Source organism: Fundulus heteroclitus, chromosome 18 (genome assembly GCF_011125445.2).
Source record: "Fundulus heteroclitus isolate FHET01 chromosome 18, MU-UCD_Fhet_4.1, whole genome shotgun sequence".
Lineage (NCBI taxonomy): Eukaryota > Metazoa > Chordata > Actinopteri > Cyprinodontiformes > Fundulidae > Fundulus > Fundulus heteroclitus.
Window position 1 is genome coordinate 11,509,857 of NC_046378.1, and position 16,514 is coordinate 11,526,370.

A 16,514-nucleotide genomic window follows, 5' to 3' on the forward strand; every position below is an offset into this window, starting at 1 on the left:
TCTTTCTGTTGCCCGACCGGTTTCCTGCTTTTTGTTGCAGAGCCTGCCTGACCCCAGTTCTGGTTTTGCCTGCCCGTTTTTTTTTTTATTTTGGGACCTGCTTATTCTGGACTGCCTACCTGTTGTCTCTTATCCTGCCTGCCTGTAGAGTAACTGAGCCTGGTTAACTCTTATGTGTTTCTGAGTTTCTGCCAGTTATTGGGGTCTGGACGGGACCGGGTGCTCGAACCGTCCAGTCAGAGCTGCTGTTGGAACTCTGCCTCCTCTCCCTGATCCTCCCTCCATTCAGTGTCTGCCCCATGCAGCTTATCCTGCCTGTTTCACCTGGACTCTGTATTTGACTGCCCCGCCTGCAAGTCCCTGGACTCAGCAGAGGACTATTTCTGTTCGTCTGCCTGTTTCCTCCAGTATTCATCCTGCCAACAAACCTTAAACGTTACTCCGGTGTCTGGCTGAATATCAGGTTGGACTAAAAGTGAATTCTTTACAGATTTGTAGCTACAGTGGGAAGGAAAGGTGGAACGTAACCAACACTTTTTGTCAGCGTACACATTTTTCAACAACAATAAAGCGCATAGCACCCACTGCTCGGGTACTGGAGAGAAACCAGCTAAAGTCCATATCCAGTTACCAGCAGCATTCAACCAGTCTTTATGTCAAAACAAGTGATATAAACAGTCAATTTCTAATTCAAAAAATCCTTAACGACAACACTGACCATTTTCAAATGGTTTTATTATTGTATAATCTGTCAATCTATTCATCTATTCCACTCCACCAATCGGTGGGTATACCCACTTATCCTTTATTAATAAAATAAGTTAAAGCCTCCAGTCAGCTCTACAGTGGCCACTTCTTTGTTTCTCTTGAAGCGAATCCAAACCGTGATTTTATGAAGATTGAAAGGGGCCCCAAGCCAATTTTATTTGGGCACCCACTGGCAGATAGAGCCAGCAGCCACCACAGCACTAACCTGTTTATTTGTTTGGGCATTGTGCATTTTAGGCAACGTGTCAGCCAACAATGAGTTTCTTGTACTTCATGACGGTCACATTTGTCCGTTTGTGCTTTCAAAGTGCTTTTGAAGGTGAAAGTTGTGAATAAACGGCTGATTTGTAATGGTTTTTCTTTCCTCTACTTTTTAATTTGCTGTTGCAGTCGTTTCCCATACTTTCAACGCAGACTCAGTGAAGTTGGGAAAATGGGGCCAGTACGTATAGAAGGTTGTTGATTCACTGAGATTTATCGGTAAACAGTATAGCTGAAATGTTACAGGACACAGACCCTTATTTAGGGTCTGGATGGTTAAACTCCCTGCGACAGACTGGTGACCTGCCCAGGGTGTACACTGCCTCTCGCCCATTGACAGCTGGAGATAGGCACCAGCACCCTCGCAACCACATAAGGGATAGGCGTATTAGAAAATGGATGGATGGATAGATAAACTCCAAACCAGAATGAAGAAATTTTTAGCCTCTCACAGTTTTTTTTTTTTGTTCCCACACAATGTGTTTTTCAACACGCCAATATGCTGCATCACAAAACAAGAAATAGGAAACCATGTGACAACAGCTTAACATAAGTATCGAACTATAAAAACTCTACCTTGTAAGTTTACATGTATTTCTTTTAAGCCCTAAATGAATTTAAATATTTAACGTTTGATTTAAATCAGTAGGACATTTTGAATTCACTTAGATATGCAAGTTGGAGCTAATTTAAAAGCTGCCAACGAACAAACAAACAAAAGGTTCTGAGATGCCCACTATGTGAGAACCACAAGGAGAACCTGCTGACCAGAAGGCTCTCATCAGCAGCTCGGTTTGCCTATTCTTCAGGCCGGCTGGCCAACACCCCTCTGCAGGGATGCAGACCTTAGAAGACTGTTGTTTTGTGCAGCTAAAGGAAGAAAATGGTTATCTCTGTTGCTTTTGTTTCATTAAACCACGCTTTTAAATAATTCCGAGGAAACCACAAAGAGAGGGTTGTACTGTGACAGAGCCTGGAGGAAAGGGGGTTAACAAACAATATCGGCAGCCCTATAGGCGCCTACGCGCATGCGCCCTGCGCATCGCCTCCCTGAACCCCGTAATCCAACCCGCCACCACCCCTTCATTTTGATGCCTGCCTTGAAGTCAAGGGTATTGCTGTGGAAGGCTGCAGAAGCCTTGTGGGCCTGTCCACACGGCCGGGTTACACTGAATGTGATTTAACCGGCAGCGCAGTCTGCAGCTCAGCCTCTCACATGACAGAGCGCTACTGAGACTGAAATCTCCAGGCTACTCATTTTATTTATGTGCTCGTATCTGATCTGAGAGGAAGGGGTTTATTTGTATGTATATATCTATTTATTTGCAGCCCAGAATGTGAACAAACAGAACCCGGATCGGCGTTAGATTTCACACGGATCAGTCGAAGGGCTAATATGTGCGTCTGTTGTCGGTCCTGGGTAACTTCTGTGGCTGTGTGAGTGCAGGTGTTGTGCTCAGTGCATTTTCCTGTTTAGTTGGGGCTTCTTGTCTGCAATATCTGCCCACTTGTCTGTCTGGCTCTCTTCACTCCGGTGCAGCAGACAAACAGGAGTGTCGCTCTGCATTTGCTGATGTCTGTACCAGAACACACTGTTCCAGCTTGCCCTTAAATGCTTTTTCTTTATTGTTTTTTTTCTTCTGAGTGATGTTTCTTTCTTCAGATGTTCAAATAAGACGTTTTTGTTTTATTAAAGCAATAAAACACTGCCCTGGTCGTTTTTTTTAAGCTATTGTTGCTCCAGAATGCATGTTTAATTGAGTAAGAGGATAAAGTAACTTGCTTATTTGCCTAAGCTGTACGATAAATCCAAATAAGTTTAAGTCTTTGTGGCGCTAAGGAGAAAACACTGGTGAATCAGGGCAGTGGGTCAGAGATCCCGCCTCAGTCAGTTAACGGGGGATTAGCTGGAGCGTGCCGCAGTTTTAGCTCTAAATTGTTTCCATACACATGCAAGTAAATTTAGGAGCAGCAGCAAAATTTTGAATTTGACATATTTGGATGTTTAATTGTTAGAATTCACTGTCAGTGTTGCTAAATTGCCCTTTTAAATTACAAATAAATAAACCTAGAGCTGGCTCCGAATGATTTTACCAGGGGAGGATTACAATGGGCCTCCTAATTTCCTTATTTCTCTGTTAAGGGTCGACTGCATATGATGCATGAAAAATGATGTCAGAATCCCAAATGTGACACATTTTGTTTCCCATAGTTCAGCCTACAGCAGTGTTAGAAGGATTACATTTTGTTTTCTTCTCAGCTAAAGGTGACATTCACAGCCTGCAATGGCAAACAAGCTCAAAAGACGGAGGACGGAAAAGATCTGAATGTGGGTTCAAGTAATTGACTGAAGGATCCATGGCATTAGAGCGTGCCATCTGACATTTTAGGAGAAATTAAGCATCGGCGTGATAAAGCTCAGCAAACAGGATTTTATGAGAATCTGAAATGAATAAATTTGGGGGAATAAATAAAGCAATGGAGAGGGGGGAAAAAAAGGCTGTGTTTGTTTGCACAAGACGGTAAAACTAATTCTATAAGGCATGGAGTCGCACAGCCGAGTTAACATTTGCTGGGGGTTGTGTGTACAGTATAGACAATCTCACACCACTGCGCACACGCTCCAAACATGGGAGTTACCACGGCTATAAGCTCGGTGTCAAAGTGTGTTTGACAGCAAACAAAGAGGCGGTGACGTCAGCGCTGACCAAATGATCATACACAGCATGCAGATGAGAGCAGCTGTGTGTAAAAAGTCTGACGTTATTTACTGAGAAGTATTTGCTAAACATTAGAATACTATGGAGTATAATTTCCTAATGATTGTTGAATTGTCCGTTACATGAGCCATGCTTCCAGAATGTCTCGTGTTCGTTTAGATCAGATAATTGGGCTATTTCATCTTAAAAACCATAATTAGAGAATAATTCATTCTGTTCTGTGGGGAACGTGATTTTAAAATGATATCCGCCAAGGTGCAAACTATTGCGTGGAGACACAATTAAAGCTGTATCAGGTTGTTAAAATCTATAACAAACATTGACTCCTACGTGTATATTGAATGTCAGAAAAAGTGCCTTTTTCACTTTTTGTCATTTTTAAAACACAAAATCAAACTTATTGTATCAGGATTGTATGTGGTAGACCAAGTATAAGTAGGCTACTGTTGTGGAGTGGAAGGATAAAGGTTTTCCTTTTCCCATGGTTTTCTAAATATTTTACTACTAAGATATTTTGCTTTGTATTCAGCTCCTTTAAATGCTGTCACATAAAGCCCTAGTCCAACCAATAGCCTTCAGAAGTCCCTTCATGAGGAACAGGAAACATCAGGGATTAAGGTGTGGTGAAGATTAAAGTACGATTTGGTTGGAAAAGAATATCTCAACCTTTCTACATAATACTGAGCACTTTTCTGGAAATTACCAGTAAATAGAAAGTAAATGGCAAACATGACAGTCATGGCTGTCCACCTAACATAGCTAGAAAAGCTAAAATTCTGCTTCATTGTCAGGAGGGGACTCTCTCCATCACTATCTATATTAATATCTATCTCTCTGTATCTATATTCTCACATCGCTCTATAGTTCTATATCCCTATATATAATATTGTTGAAGGGCTCTGTCAATTTCTCTCTCACAAAAGACACAATTAACAGTCTTTAGCTTGACATCAGTAAGAAAAATAAAAAATTAAAGATTGGTGTTGGTTCTGTGGGCTTTGTCTTTGTTGTTTAACATAAAATAATACTTATGTAGAAAGATTAAGGTTATGATTTCTACAGTAAGGGTGACATATTGCGTGTCCTCTCAGGTGGGCACATTGGTCTCTGTAATAAATTATTGGGAGTTATCATCCATGAGCAGCGGAATAAACACAATAAACACCTTGCTAGTTTAATTTGTTCCCACATTTCGAGAGGGGAACAGGATATTTCAAAGCTAAAATGTTACAGTCTCCTTTGATGGCCCTACAAAATGTCTTTTTTATCTTTTAAAAGAGAGGGAATATGTTTGCATACTTTAGTGACAGTATCTTTGACAGAGGAATATGTAAAGTGCTTAAATAATATATTTGCTAGAGCTGATTACACAAAACACAGCAAGACATTAACGGTCATAAATTAGCTTCTAGAACTGTCACTAATCCAGTATTGTGTCATGTTTTACATTAGAATCCACATTTTACCAGAATAATAAGATACACTCATCTTTTCAGGAAGCCTAATTTTTCATGTCCAGCAGAATAAGCTTCCATCCTTTCATATCAGTAATATAAAATTATAAATAAACAAGATGTGTCGTAAAACTGTGTTTGGTGACTGACTTGCATCCATCGGGTTAAAGTGAACATGACTCAAGTGACGACTTTGATTCTCTCAGCGGTTATGAAAACACACAAAACTGTGTAACAAAAAAACAAGACTAAGACTAAGAGACTAAGACTTTATGCTTTTATTTTACTTTTTAAGTAAAAAAAATTAAATAAAAAATAAAGCAACAACCATGGCAAGATTATGTGTCGTTTTACCAACCGATGAGAAATCCTGCAAAGACTGTGAGATCCACATCTCTGGAATCCTTCTGCGGTTTTGGTTCAACCAAGAAGGATGCAGGATGACAACTCCAAGACGACGGCCATATTTTATTTGCCACGACATTCAATGCGACGTCTACTCTTCATATCTCTATGTTAAAACCATCTTAGTGCTGCCCTCTTAGGGTTGAACGGTAGCTATTGCTGTTGAATTTTCCTATTGGTTCAAACGGGACATGCTCTCTTCATCATAGCCCCGCTAGGGGGCGAAAAATCCTTCACCTCAACAGGTCACCTTCCCTCGTCCATTTTAAACAAAAGTTAAAATGGGAGAACTGTTTCTATTCATAATTAAGTGTCACGGGAACGAGATCATTAAAATTTTAAGCTTAATTGTTTATATTCATGAAGCTGAAGCTTGAGGTCTCTGATCTGACTTTCCTGACACTACAGCTAAAACAGAAAGCAGCAGAGGAAAGCCGGGCGTACACTGTACGAGTTTTTGCCCTTTTCAGGCCGATTCTTCAGTCGTGCGAGAATTTTTTGGATCGGGCCGAGTTTCAGCTTGATCGTGCGTCCTGCGTCATGTAGTATGCAGGGGGTACTGAGGGGCGATTCGCCTCTGACGACCTGATCAGGAATCGGACAGTCGGTTGAACATCAAACATGTTTGAAATTCAGTCGACCCTCGTGAGGTGATCATGAGCGCGTCTGTTGAGGACTGTTGAGAACCACGATGAAGATGGTTTAAATCTGAGTATGGCTTTTATTCATAGCTTTCTGTGGTCGTTAAATATCTAAGACTGATCTAATCTCTGCCACACCTTTACACAATAGGAAGCTGTAAATAGAAGCAGAAGAAATTATTCAGTAAACAGCCCCACTAAATCAAACCATGAAATACCTCCAGGAACATTGATTCATTGGGGTGTCTCTCAATGCAGGTTATGAGTCTGTCTCCTGGAATAAAAGTCTGTTTTTCACAACTCATAACAATGCAAACACAGTTTTATACAACAGCAATACTACTGTCATTACTTTTTTTTACATCTCTAAATGAAGGAGGGTTTTTATTCTTCACAGCAGAGAAATCGGGCTCATCAAACGTCCACCTCCTTGTGACTCTGCGGCCCTGTCTGTCTGACCCTCCCTCTCTGCATCCGCCTCTGTTCTCTGCTGCTTTGCCTAATAACACCATAATGAAACCATCTCATAAGCACTCCAGCCCCTTTTTTGGAAGATTGTTTCAAATTGCCTTTCATAATCTTGGGTCTCTCTAGTTGCTTGCCGTTTTACAGCACAAAAAATAATATCGGATAGCAGTTTTTCTTTTTATTGTCATTTTTACCAACGTAGTTGACTAATAAAGAAGATACACACGAGAACACGGCAGGTTACTTTCAGGGGAGGAGAGAAGCAGCACAAGCTACCTGAATTAAATTCAAACCGTGAGTGAGGCAGTTTAGTTTGAACTGTAGGCCCCGCCCCAATTGTTTTTACCCCATGAGAAACACCCTCGACATGCATGAGACTAAACACGCGCCTCAACCTCGTGCACCGCTGATGCCCTTCCACTTTGGCTAAAGAGTCGTTACCGAAAATACATTTTTGGATGGACCCGAGGATTCATTAAGGGACTTTCCTTCGTTTTCTTTTACCTAAATGGCTATGTCTCGGGTAAATAATATTTTCCTATGTAAAAGGTCAACACTTACGCAGGGGTAGCGCACGCAGCCCCTTTTTTGTGGCACTAGTGGCCACTAGTGCCACAAAAAAAAATACTTATATTCATGCCATGCAGTTCTGTTTACATACGCTGATGTGCATGCACTGGAGGAGCTGCACCTCATTGTGCCATTACCAGCGAAAAGTCGTAACAGGTTGTCCCCAGGCTGCTGCTTATTCCAACTAAAAAAAGAAGCGTGAACTCACTCGTTCGTGCCATCAATTAATCAGTTATTATCAAATTACATATTTTAAAGGAGAAATAACTAAGACATTTACTGTAAAATTAACCAAAATCATTCTCATTTGTCACCTGGGATGGAAGTAACATTCCCTAAACAATCGGTCTTCTCAATCAACAATGTCTTAGTCAAGTTTTTCTCCTTTTAAACTTAGAGGTAAGGTGCGTAATGATTTCAGTGTAGAGTGCAGCCATGTTTACTTCCTGGTTCCTGAGCCAATCATATGAGAGTTCCCAGGGTTGCCGAAACAGAGGGCAGCATTTGGTATTTTACGTTGACAAAAGAGCGGCAGCCTGTAAACATGGAAGCCGTAAAAAAAGGAAAAAGAAACATGACAAAAGTGTTTACGCAACTTGCTGTGGATGAATCGTCTTCACTCATCATCTTGAATTTTGTTTATACCCTTAATTTATCAGAAAATTTAGTTTTAAGGTGTTTTTAGGCGAGAAACTGCACCTCCAAACTTCATCTGTGCAGTCAGTTCATCAGGATTATGAGACCATTTTAATTCTGCTCGGACTTACTGGGAGCGGCAGAGATGCGCTGACAGGCTGGTCTCTCCGGGGAGACTGCAAGAGGAAAACCCGCGCTGCTGCAGCGTGTAGTTGACAAGACCGTCTGTGATTTCCTGCAGCCTGGATCTGTTCATCTAAAACGTTGATATCAAGTGTCTAAAAAGTTTGTGGGGAATATCTACATATAACAGATATCAAATGTGAAAATCTATGCTGAATGTTGTCGGTGTTTAAATTTTTTTTTCGCCACAGGTCTGTAATTAGACTGATATTTTAGTACTGCTGATCAAACATAGCCCTTTCATTTTCCTTGTGCAGAGACAACACGCATGTCCCTGAGTGACTTTTCACCTAAATCTACGTTGGTGGACTGTGAACTATTTTACTATTTACAAGCCACGAATTACGGGGAATAAAAGAAAAGATAAAATACACTTCAGCTTTCTACACGCAGACAGGTGCGCTGTATTTAATTCGGATCCCAGGCTGATATAGCGAGGCTTTCTCTCTTTTTACGTTTTGTCTCAGTGCACCGGCTGATCAAACCACACTGTCTGTTTTGTCTTTGTGTGCGCGGCAGAGAGAGGAGACCTGCTCAGAGCATATGTCCTATAACCTAGCTATAATTTTACTGCGTTTAAGTCATCGATACTGTCTTAAAATTCGCCCTCGTCTTTTTCGCCATGGCTGAGTAAAAATTATACTCATAAAACTCTAAAATTTGCTGAATGAATGCAAACTTTAGAGCATAGATCACAGTCTTATCTACCCTTCTTATCTACCCTTCACTGCTATTTAAAATATTATAAACAAAAAAACACCTTGGCAGTCATCTTACAAGTAGCGAAACATAAAGAATAAACTCGGAAAGTAGGTAAGTACTTTAAACTTAAGCCTCTAAATGCCAGAGTTTTTCTAGAAAAGTATTCAGCTTTCATTTAAAAATTTTAAAAGGTTCTAGTGTCAAAGTGGTAGGAGATAAAGGTATACAGGAAATGAGAAAATTATTCATTATAACCCAAAGTTTGTGATAGGAGTAAATTGACTCATCAAATTTGTGTGCTTCCTTTTCCTTTCACTCTGTCAGTCTGCTGTCACTTGTTCTGCTCTCCTCTCTCTCTCCTCTCAGTCTCAGCTCTCTCACACAATGTCCAGCCCCTCCCTCCATCCTGTTTCAAATGTTTTTCAAAATTGTACGTTTTTGAAAATGTTTAAAAAAAATTGTTGCCATCAACAACACAGCTCAAATAATTACTCCCAATAACCCGTCCCTCTCCATGGACAGTGTGACCCCTACTGTATCTATTGCATTGATTTGTACTATCTGCACCATTATACGTTCCATTCATCGTTGCAGTACATCCTAGAGCTACATTTACTTGCGCTATTCATATGGCCTTACACATCCCTTTTATGTGCATATAAAGATGTCTTATTTTTTGGATTGCCGAAATTGGATTGCCTATGCAATGACAAATACATATATTTGTAATGTTTTTCTTTGGTTTTCAGTTTTTACTCGGAGCCTTGCAACAAAACTTTGCTCAAATGTACATCGTGAATGTGCAGTTAAATGACAATAAAGTCTATGTCTAAGTCAAATCTGCCAAAAAAAATTACATTATTTCTATTTGCATGTTATTTACACCACAATCTGTCACAACCGAAGTAATGAGGTGAATGACATTTATTCTATGGAGAAGCTGAAGTAAATAAAATATGTGACACGTCTTTCGTTCTTAAGTAGCTGATGACTGGAGGTCAGGTGGCACTGCTGTGTCTGTTTGTTTTGCCGGTTGTAGCTGTTGGTACAACGGACCAAACCATTGAACCAAGTAGCGTGGATCTTTTCACCTACAAGCAGAAAGCGTGCAGCATCCCCGCAGTGACACATTGGGGCGGCAGCATTATGCTGTCAGGATGGTTTTCTTCAGCAAGGACAGAGCTGGTGGGAAGACTGACGGAGCTAAATGCAGGAGCATCCTGGAAGAAAATCTGCTGGAGGCTGCAAAAGAAAAGACTGGGGAATAGGTTACCTTCCAGCAGGACAGTGACCCGAAACAGACACTCAGAGCACCAAAGGAAATTAATCTAATCACATTCATGTGTTAAAATGGCCCAGTCCAATCCAGTTGAGGATCTTTGGTAAGATTTAAATAAATTAATGTTCACAGATGTTTCCAATCCAGTGCTCACTTTTACCAAGCTGAATGCGCAACTTTTTCCATTTTTAGGGGTGAAAAGCTGGTAGAGAAAAACATAATACAAATCCATACCACACTCTTCATATTGTTAATGTTGGAGTTTGTCTTTTACAAGAAATTCCATTAAATACGTCATAGTCTGTGGTTTCTGCATGACAAAATGTGAAAAACGGACAGGAAAAAGTTGGCAAAGAACTGTAGCGTCGGCTCAAAGATCAAATTTACCAGACTTTGGCGCTTCTTGCAGATCAAATGTGTTCGTTAGGAGGAACATCTCGCTAGAGAACAGGTGCCTGTGCTTATCACTTACAACAGCCGAACAGCTGTACAATCAATGTGAAAGACAATACGTTAATTTTCTCTCTGAAAGCAAGAGCCGTGACCTTGTGGCCAGTGAGCCGAGGTATTCAGCCGTGAACCCCAACCCAACGAAACTCAGGCACAGCTGAGAAGGCGTAGACAATGCACGATCTCTAAAAATATACAAGCTGCAGTAAAAGTACACAGTATGTGGTAAAATGGTGAGTAGCTCCTTTCAGTCCTACGCCCCACCCCGCTCCTACCATGATGCCTAAATATTGGTAAGTGAATGTGACAACGGGGGGCCCTGGGCGGCCGCAGACAGCACTGGCCTTGCTGTGTGGCCATGCGTGTCGGCATGTGTGTGCGCTAATAGACAAACAGAAGACAAAGGAGCACATATGAGACGCGTCGTGAGCCAAGGACGCGACTCTGCTCGCTAACGTTGAATCTGTTGGTCTTTTTTTGTCGTAATTTGCGCTTTGCCTGTAAATGACAAAATTAGTTTAAAGGCATTTGTTGTTTTGTTGCTACGTGTTCCTCTTATGGTGTTTATAGATTTATCCCACACAGGAGAAGAACTGTGCATCGTCTCCTTTTTCATTGAATAAAGTAAAACACAGCATTTTAGCTTACCCAAAGTTGTAGAGGGTGGCCAAGTCCAGTCCCTGAGAGCTGCTGTTATGCTACTTTTAGACTTATCTCTTCTTGGAAAGGCTAGAGGACACCGGAGTACCCATGAAGAAACCATGGATGTACGGTGGAGAACATAGACCCTCCCCTGCTGGCATCTAACCCTCAGCACAGCACTAACATCCTCTCCCAAGTTATGTTGCAGCTTAAACGTTAGTGTGTGACATCAGCTTCACTTTTGCTGCTTCTGTAGGATTTTAGATGTTGATTAGCAGTCGGGCGCTGCTAAATAAGTGAAATTGATTAAGCGATAATCAGCGAGTTAGCGCCTCTGTTGAATCAGAAGGTTTTGATGTTGGCCGGTGGTTTGAAGCAATAAAGACTATGTTAACACAATGCCAGAGAGAGAAGACGTTGTTAATGATCTTTGAGAAGCAAATTTTGCAGCTCATCAATATGTCAATGGTCATGAGGTCTAATCCTTTTTTTCTTCTTTATCAGTGAAAAGCATGCCTATCTTTTCGGGGGATGTCTGGGCTTGTTTCTCCCGAGCTCAGACGGTGACTAGATCTTCTCTAGATCGGAGTGTCCGCAGTCATATGTTGATTATAAATATCAGAGTCGATTAAAGAACAGTTGGAGGTTGTTGACATATTTTCAGCAGTCAGCATCTTGTTCCAGTGTCTTCACACAGATATCTACTTGAGTGACATGGTGTTGTGATTATCTGACGTTGGCCTGCCCTTTGCAGGTATAACAGTTTCAGCTCTTCTGGGACGGTTTTCTACAGGGCTCAGAAGTAGCTTTATATCCTGTTCCTGGTCTGTGAGTATGCTGGATGAGCGCTCTTTCCAAAAAGGTTATCTCTGCTGGAAGGCGTGGCCGAGCTGTGGCAGGTGGCACACCTGTCTTGAGTTTGGCTGATTTGTTTACTGAGCCGTTAAGGAGCTGCAGGACAACCATTCTTTGTGGTAGAGTCAAGCCGTCAGAGCTAATGCAGAAATCAGTTTCTTCGTGAATACTTACTCCTTGTGGCTTTCCTCTTTTTTTCCTTGTCTCCAGGTTCCTATGTTGCCTGTTCTCAAGTCCAGCCCGGAGACCTCTGAAATGCACCTTTGAAGACCGATCATTTTCTGAGTCTCGTTTCCTGCTGGAGTTGTCAGCTGCCGGGCCTCTGAACGCCAGCCTGCACCAGCATGCCCGTTCTCCACCATCAGCTTGTCTGCTCTCCGGTGTCAGTCCACCTCTGGACCTGCCATCTTTCATCTATTCCTCTTCCTAAGGAACACACCCAGTTTGGAAACCCTCACCATCTGCTCACTGGAAGCCTCTCACTGCCAGGATCGTCATTACTTCCTCCAACTCACCTCTCCAATCCACTGGAACATTGTCACCACGTCTAACTGCTTTCAACTTCTTCTGGATACCTGATGGAACTTATTCAATAAATTGTCAAACCCTACGCTTCAAGTCATGAGTATTTGTCGGTTCATGGGAGTATTTGACCATTCTGTAAGAATGTCTTTACTTGTGGCATAGCATATGAAAAGCTGTTTGTCTACATTTGCCAGGGCAGCTTTGCTCCAAATATTCATAATGCTATTGTGTAATTCAAAAGTAAATGCAGTTTAAAAATGTAACTTTGCCCTCAATACAAATCAAAGTCCTTCAAGATTTGGCATTGCCAATATTAGGTGCCACATTGGGATTATACCTACTTAACTGGCTCTGACTCGACACATACAGCTACAGTTTTCAATAATAAACGCATCGTGCTGCTGCTGATTAAGGTTTTTGTATAATATCATTTTGAATATGTGAATGGCTTGTGTGTCAGCTTTGCTCTGTGCACAAAACAGGTCACATGACCGAAACTAAGGAAGTTACAGGGATTGCTTGGGAAAATAAGAATTGTTATGGTAGGTTGGGGATTTGGGCCCAAACACAAACAGGAGGACGGCAAACTCATATCGAAGGAAGGAGAAGCAAACTTACCAACCTGGGAGGTAAACATGATTTATATTTATTCACATTTATATTTAGGAAGGAGAGATCACAGAATAGAACCAAGCCAAAGGAAGATAATTAGTTGATACAGTGCTGCTGATGAGAAGCAGGGATCTAAAGTCCCACAAATCATTTTATGGTGCTTTTAGTGAGTGTTCAGACCCCTGTTATGTCTCTTGAGAACAGAAAAAGATCCAGTGACTTTTTCTGGTGTAATTGGAGACTTGTAGGCTAGCATGAAGTATGCATGGTTGTGCTCTGCTCAGTGAGCAGCTCTTCTTCTATTCCTAAACCCTCACAGGCGACCCAGTCATCACACAGCATTCTCCTCCCAGCTGCAGAAAACACATCTCTGCATCCAGGGTCACATTAGTGAAACAACTATTTTATTTTCTGTTTTCATACCATGGTATTACCTTAGTAATGTACATTGTATCATCAAAAATGTTAATGTTATAAAGGTTGATGTATTGCAGTCTTGTTGAAGGTTAATGAGTAGACGATTGGGTTTAAAAAAAAACAAGCCAGACTGCATAAAAATACATTTAAAATGTAAAAATTATTTTTAAAACACTCTAAATATTTCCACCAGAGTGCCTCTTTTGGATCACTTTAGCTGTACTTGAACCAATTAAACCATGTCCTAACTGTATTGATTGAGAGAAAAGCAGAACTGGAGTCAAATTCCTTTATATGAACCAACTTGGCAAGCAAAGCTGATTCTGATCAGAGTAGAGTTGGAAATCTGATATTTCAAAAACCAGGACAACATTAGATAGATGAACGTAAGTTTATTAGTTCTAAACATATTTAGGCTTTTTTTTTGATAGTTTTTATCTCTTCCACTGTATTATTAATCTCTTCAACAGCTTTCATTACGCTTACATGCATATGGCTAATTATGGAAATTAGATGAGTAGGTAATGTAGTGTTTTTTTTCGTATTTCAAATTGCTACTTTTCTTACTGAGGACTATGCAACAATTGTGTCAACAAAATATCATGCATGGCCTAAAGAACAATTGAACTAGCTGTGCAAAATTAAATCACTCATTAAATACAAGGCAAACTGAACAAATGCGTAATCGACGGCTCAAGATGCTTAGTGATGCCTCCAGACTGAAACCTTGGGTCTGCTCATTGATCTGTCAAATCTGACGTTTGAATTTCTGTCGTCATTTACGTCCCACATTAGCTGAGTGTAATGCAGCTCTTCTTTCTCCTTGTGATTATGTGTAGCATAAACCAATCAAGCTGGTATATCTTCTAAAAATCTGTAAGTTGTCTGAATGATCAAGTACATCCTCCTTCAGCTGTGGTTCTTCCATCTTGCATCGTCTTTCCTGCAGGTCACTTCCTCGCCGCACCTGTTTAAGCACACATACATCCCTCCCTCCATGCATGTCCCAGCGGTCGATTCTTCTTCTTCTTTTTTTTCTACCGCCGTGTGTGCAGACGGGGAGGCGTAATCCCTAAGAATGGGACCACTTGTTTTGACAACTTCTGCGAAGACCAGCGCCTCTCACAACAAAGCACAGGCTGGCCAATCACCGGCGAAATGTCGGCCCTCGGCTTACTCCTACATCACCCAGAGGAGGATCGGGTTGCCTTTACAATATGCAGCCCATTATCTCAGAATAGAAACATCCTAAGAACAGCTATGATGATCCCCTTTGTTTGCTAAGACAATGACATTGATAAAAGACGAGCTACACTCGTGGCTCCTGGTACAAGTGCGTGTAAGGTTACAAGCTGCCCGGCCCAAAAGTGATGTGGCCCCTAAACGGGCTTCTGTGTGGTATAGCTTTACACTATACGGTCCCCCAGGGATGAAAAGGCACCTGCAGGTCAATCAGCATTAGGACACATGCGCGCTCTTTAAATTACAACTGAGAGGGTGCCAGCTGCGTCAAAGGGATCGGGACTTCTGAAGTCATCGTATCACAGGTACAGCTGACAAAATCCTAAAAAAAAAAAGAGATGCGTGTGTTTTAATCCCCATGTAAAGAGAATATACAGGCGTTCTCAGCGTGGTCACATCGTCTGGTAAAATCCAGAGGATCAAGTGAATATTATGGGAATCAGTATCAGTAGGAATAGTAATGAATTATTCATTTATTTATCGGTTTCCGCTGAAAACCTTAACACACAAGGCTTGGAATGTAATTAAATCTCCATTAGTACGTAAAAGCTCTTAGGTTCTGCCCTCCCATGTTGTAAATGGTTTTAGAATAGAAATACCCTTATTGTACCACAGTTATGACATGATTCCAGATATTTTCCTGACCCACATGCAGAAACCAAATGAAGAAGCTGGGTAAGCGAAGAAATAAGTTTGTTTTCTCCGGGGGGGGAAAGTTAATATAGGCTCAGCGGGGATTTTCAGAGGATGGGCCCAACGGTATCTGGGTATGAGTAGACAGCTATTTGGTGGATGAGGAAAGGCTGACTCGTGGTTTCTGAGAAATGGAGTAAAGGAGGGCTTACTGTGGTGAGACGGCAGAAGGACTTAAGGAGTGGATGATCCTGGTGGCAGCGTGAGGTGAAGTTCCCCACAGGGAGCATTGGAGAGCAGGCAGACGGGAGGCTACGGAAGAAAGGGGCAGCTTGGAGACGACCGAGGATGGAGGAACTGATAGTCTTAGCTGTCTTGAGATCAGATTGAGAGGAATCCTGGTCAGCTGGATGGGTAGCAGTCAGACACTAACAGCATTATAAGGTTATGAGTTACTTACTTCTTCACTAGAAATGTTCCTCTAAAAGGTGATGCTGTTTTGCTGTGTTTTTATCCTTTACAAATATGTGCATATGAGGCGGTTGAGAAGGGAAAGGAGGGGCCCAGGTGGCAGCTTGTTTTGGTCTACACACAGTGCTCAAGTGCCACCTAGTGGTGAAACGTCATTTATTCCTCCTTTAATGCCATGGTCTGTGTTCTGAAATTGTTACTATCCACAAGGGGATGCCCCAAGGTTCAGTACTTGGTCCCCTCTTATCCGTTGTCTTATGTAAGTGAGCTGCGTCTGAACGTGGCAGATGCCTATTTGCATTTTTATGATGATGGCAAAGGTATTTACTGTTGAGAATCAACTTTTCTTCAGGCCATTGATTCACTTGCCAAAGCCTTCAAAGTGATCCAAAATTCATTATTATTCACTGAAGCTTCTTCTTAATGTAGATAAGATGAAATTTAGGCTGCTTTTTCAGATGCACAATCCAATTGCAAATGACCCTCTCAATTACCGCTCTGAAGGGAAAAGAAATAGAAGTAGTTCACAAAAATAAATATCTCGGCGTCTCCCTCCCTTTTCATAACCTGACCCTAGCCA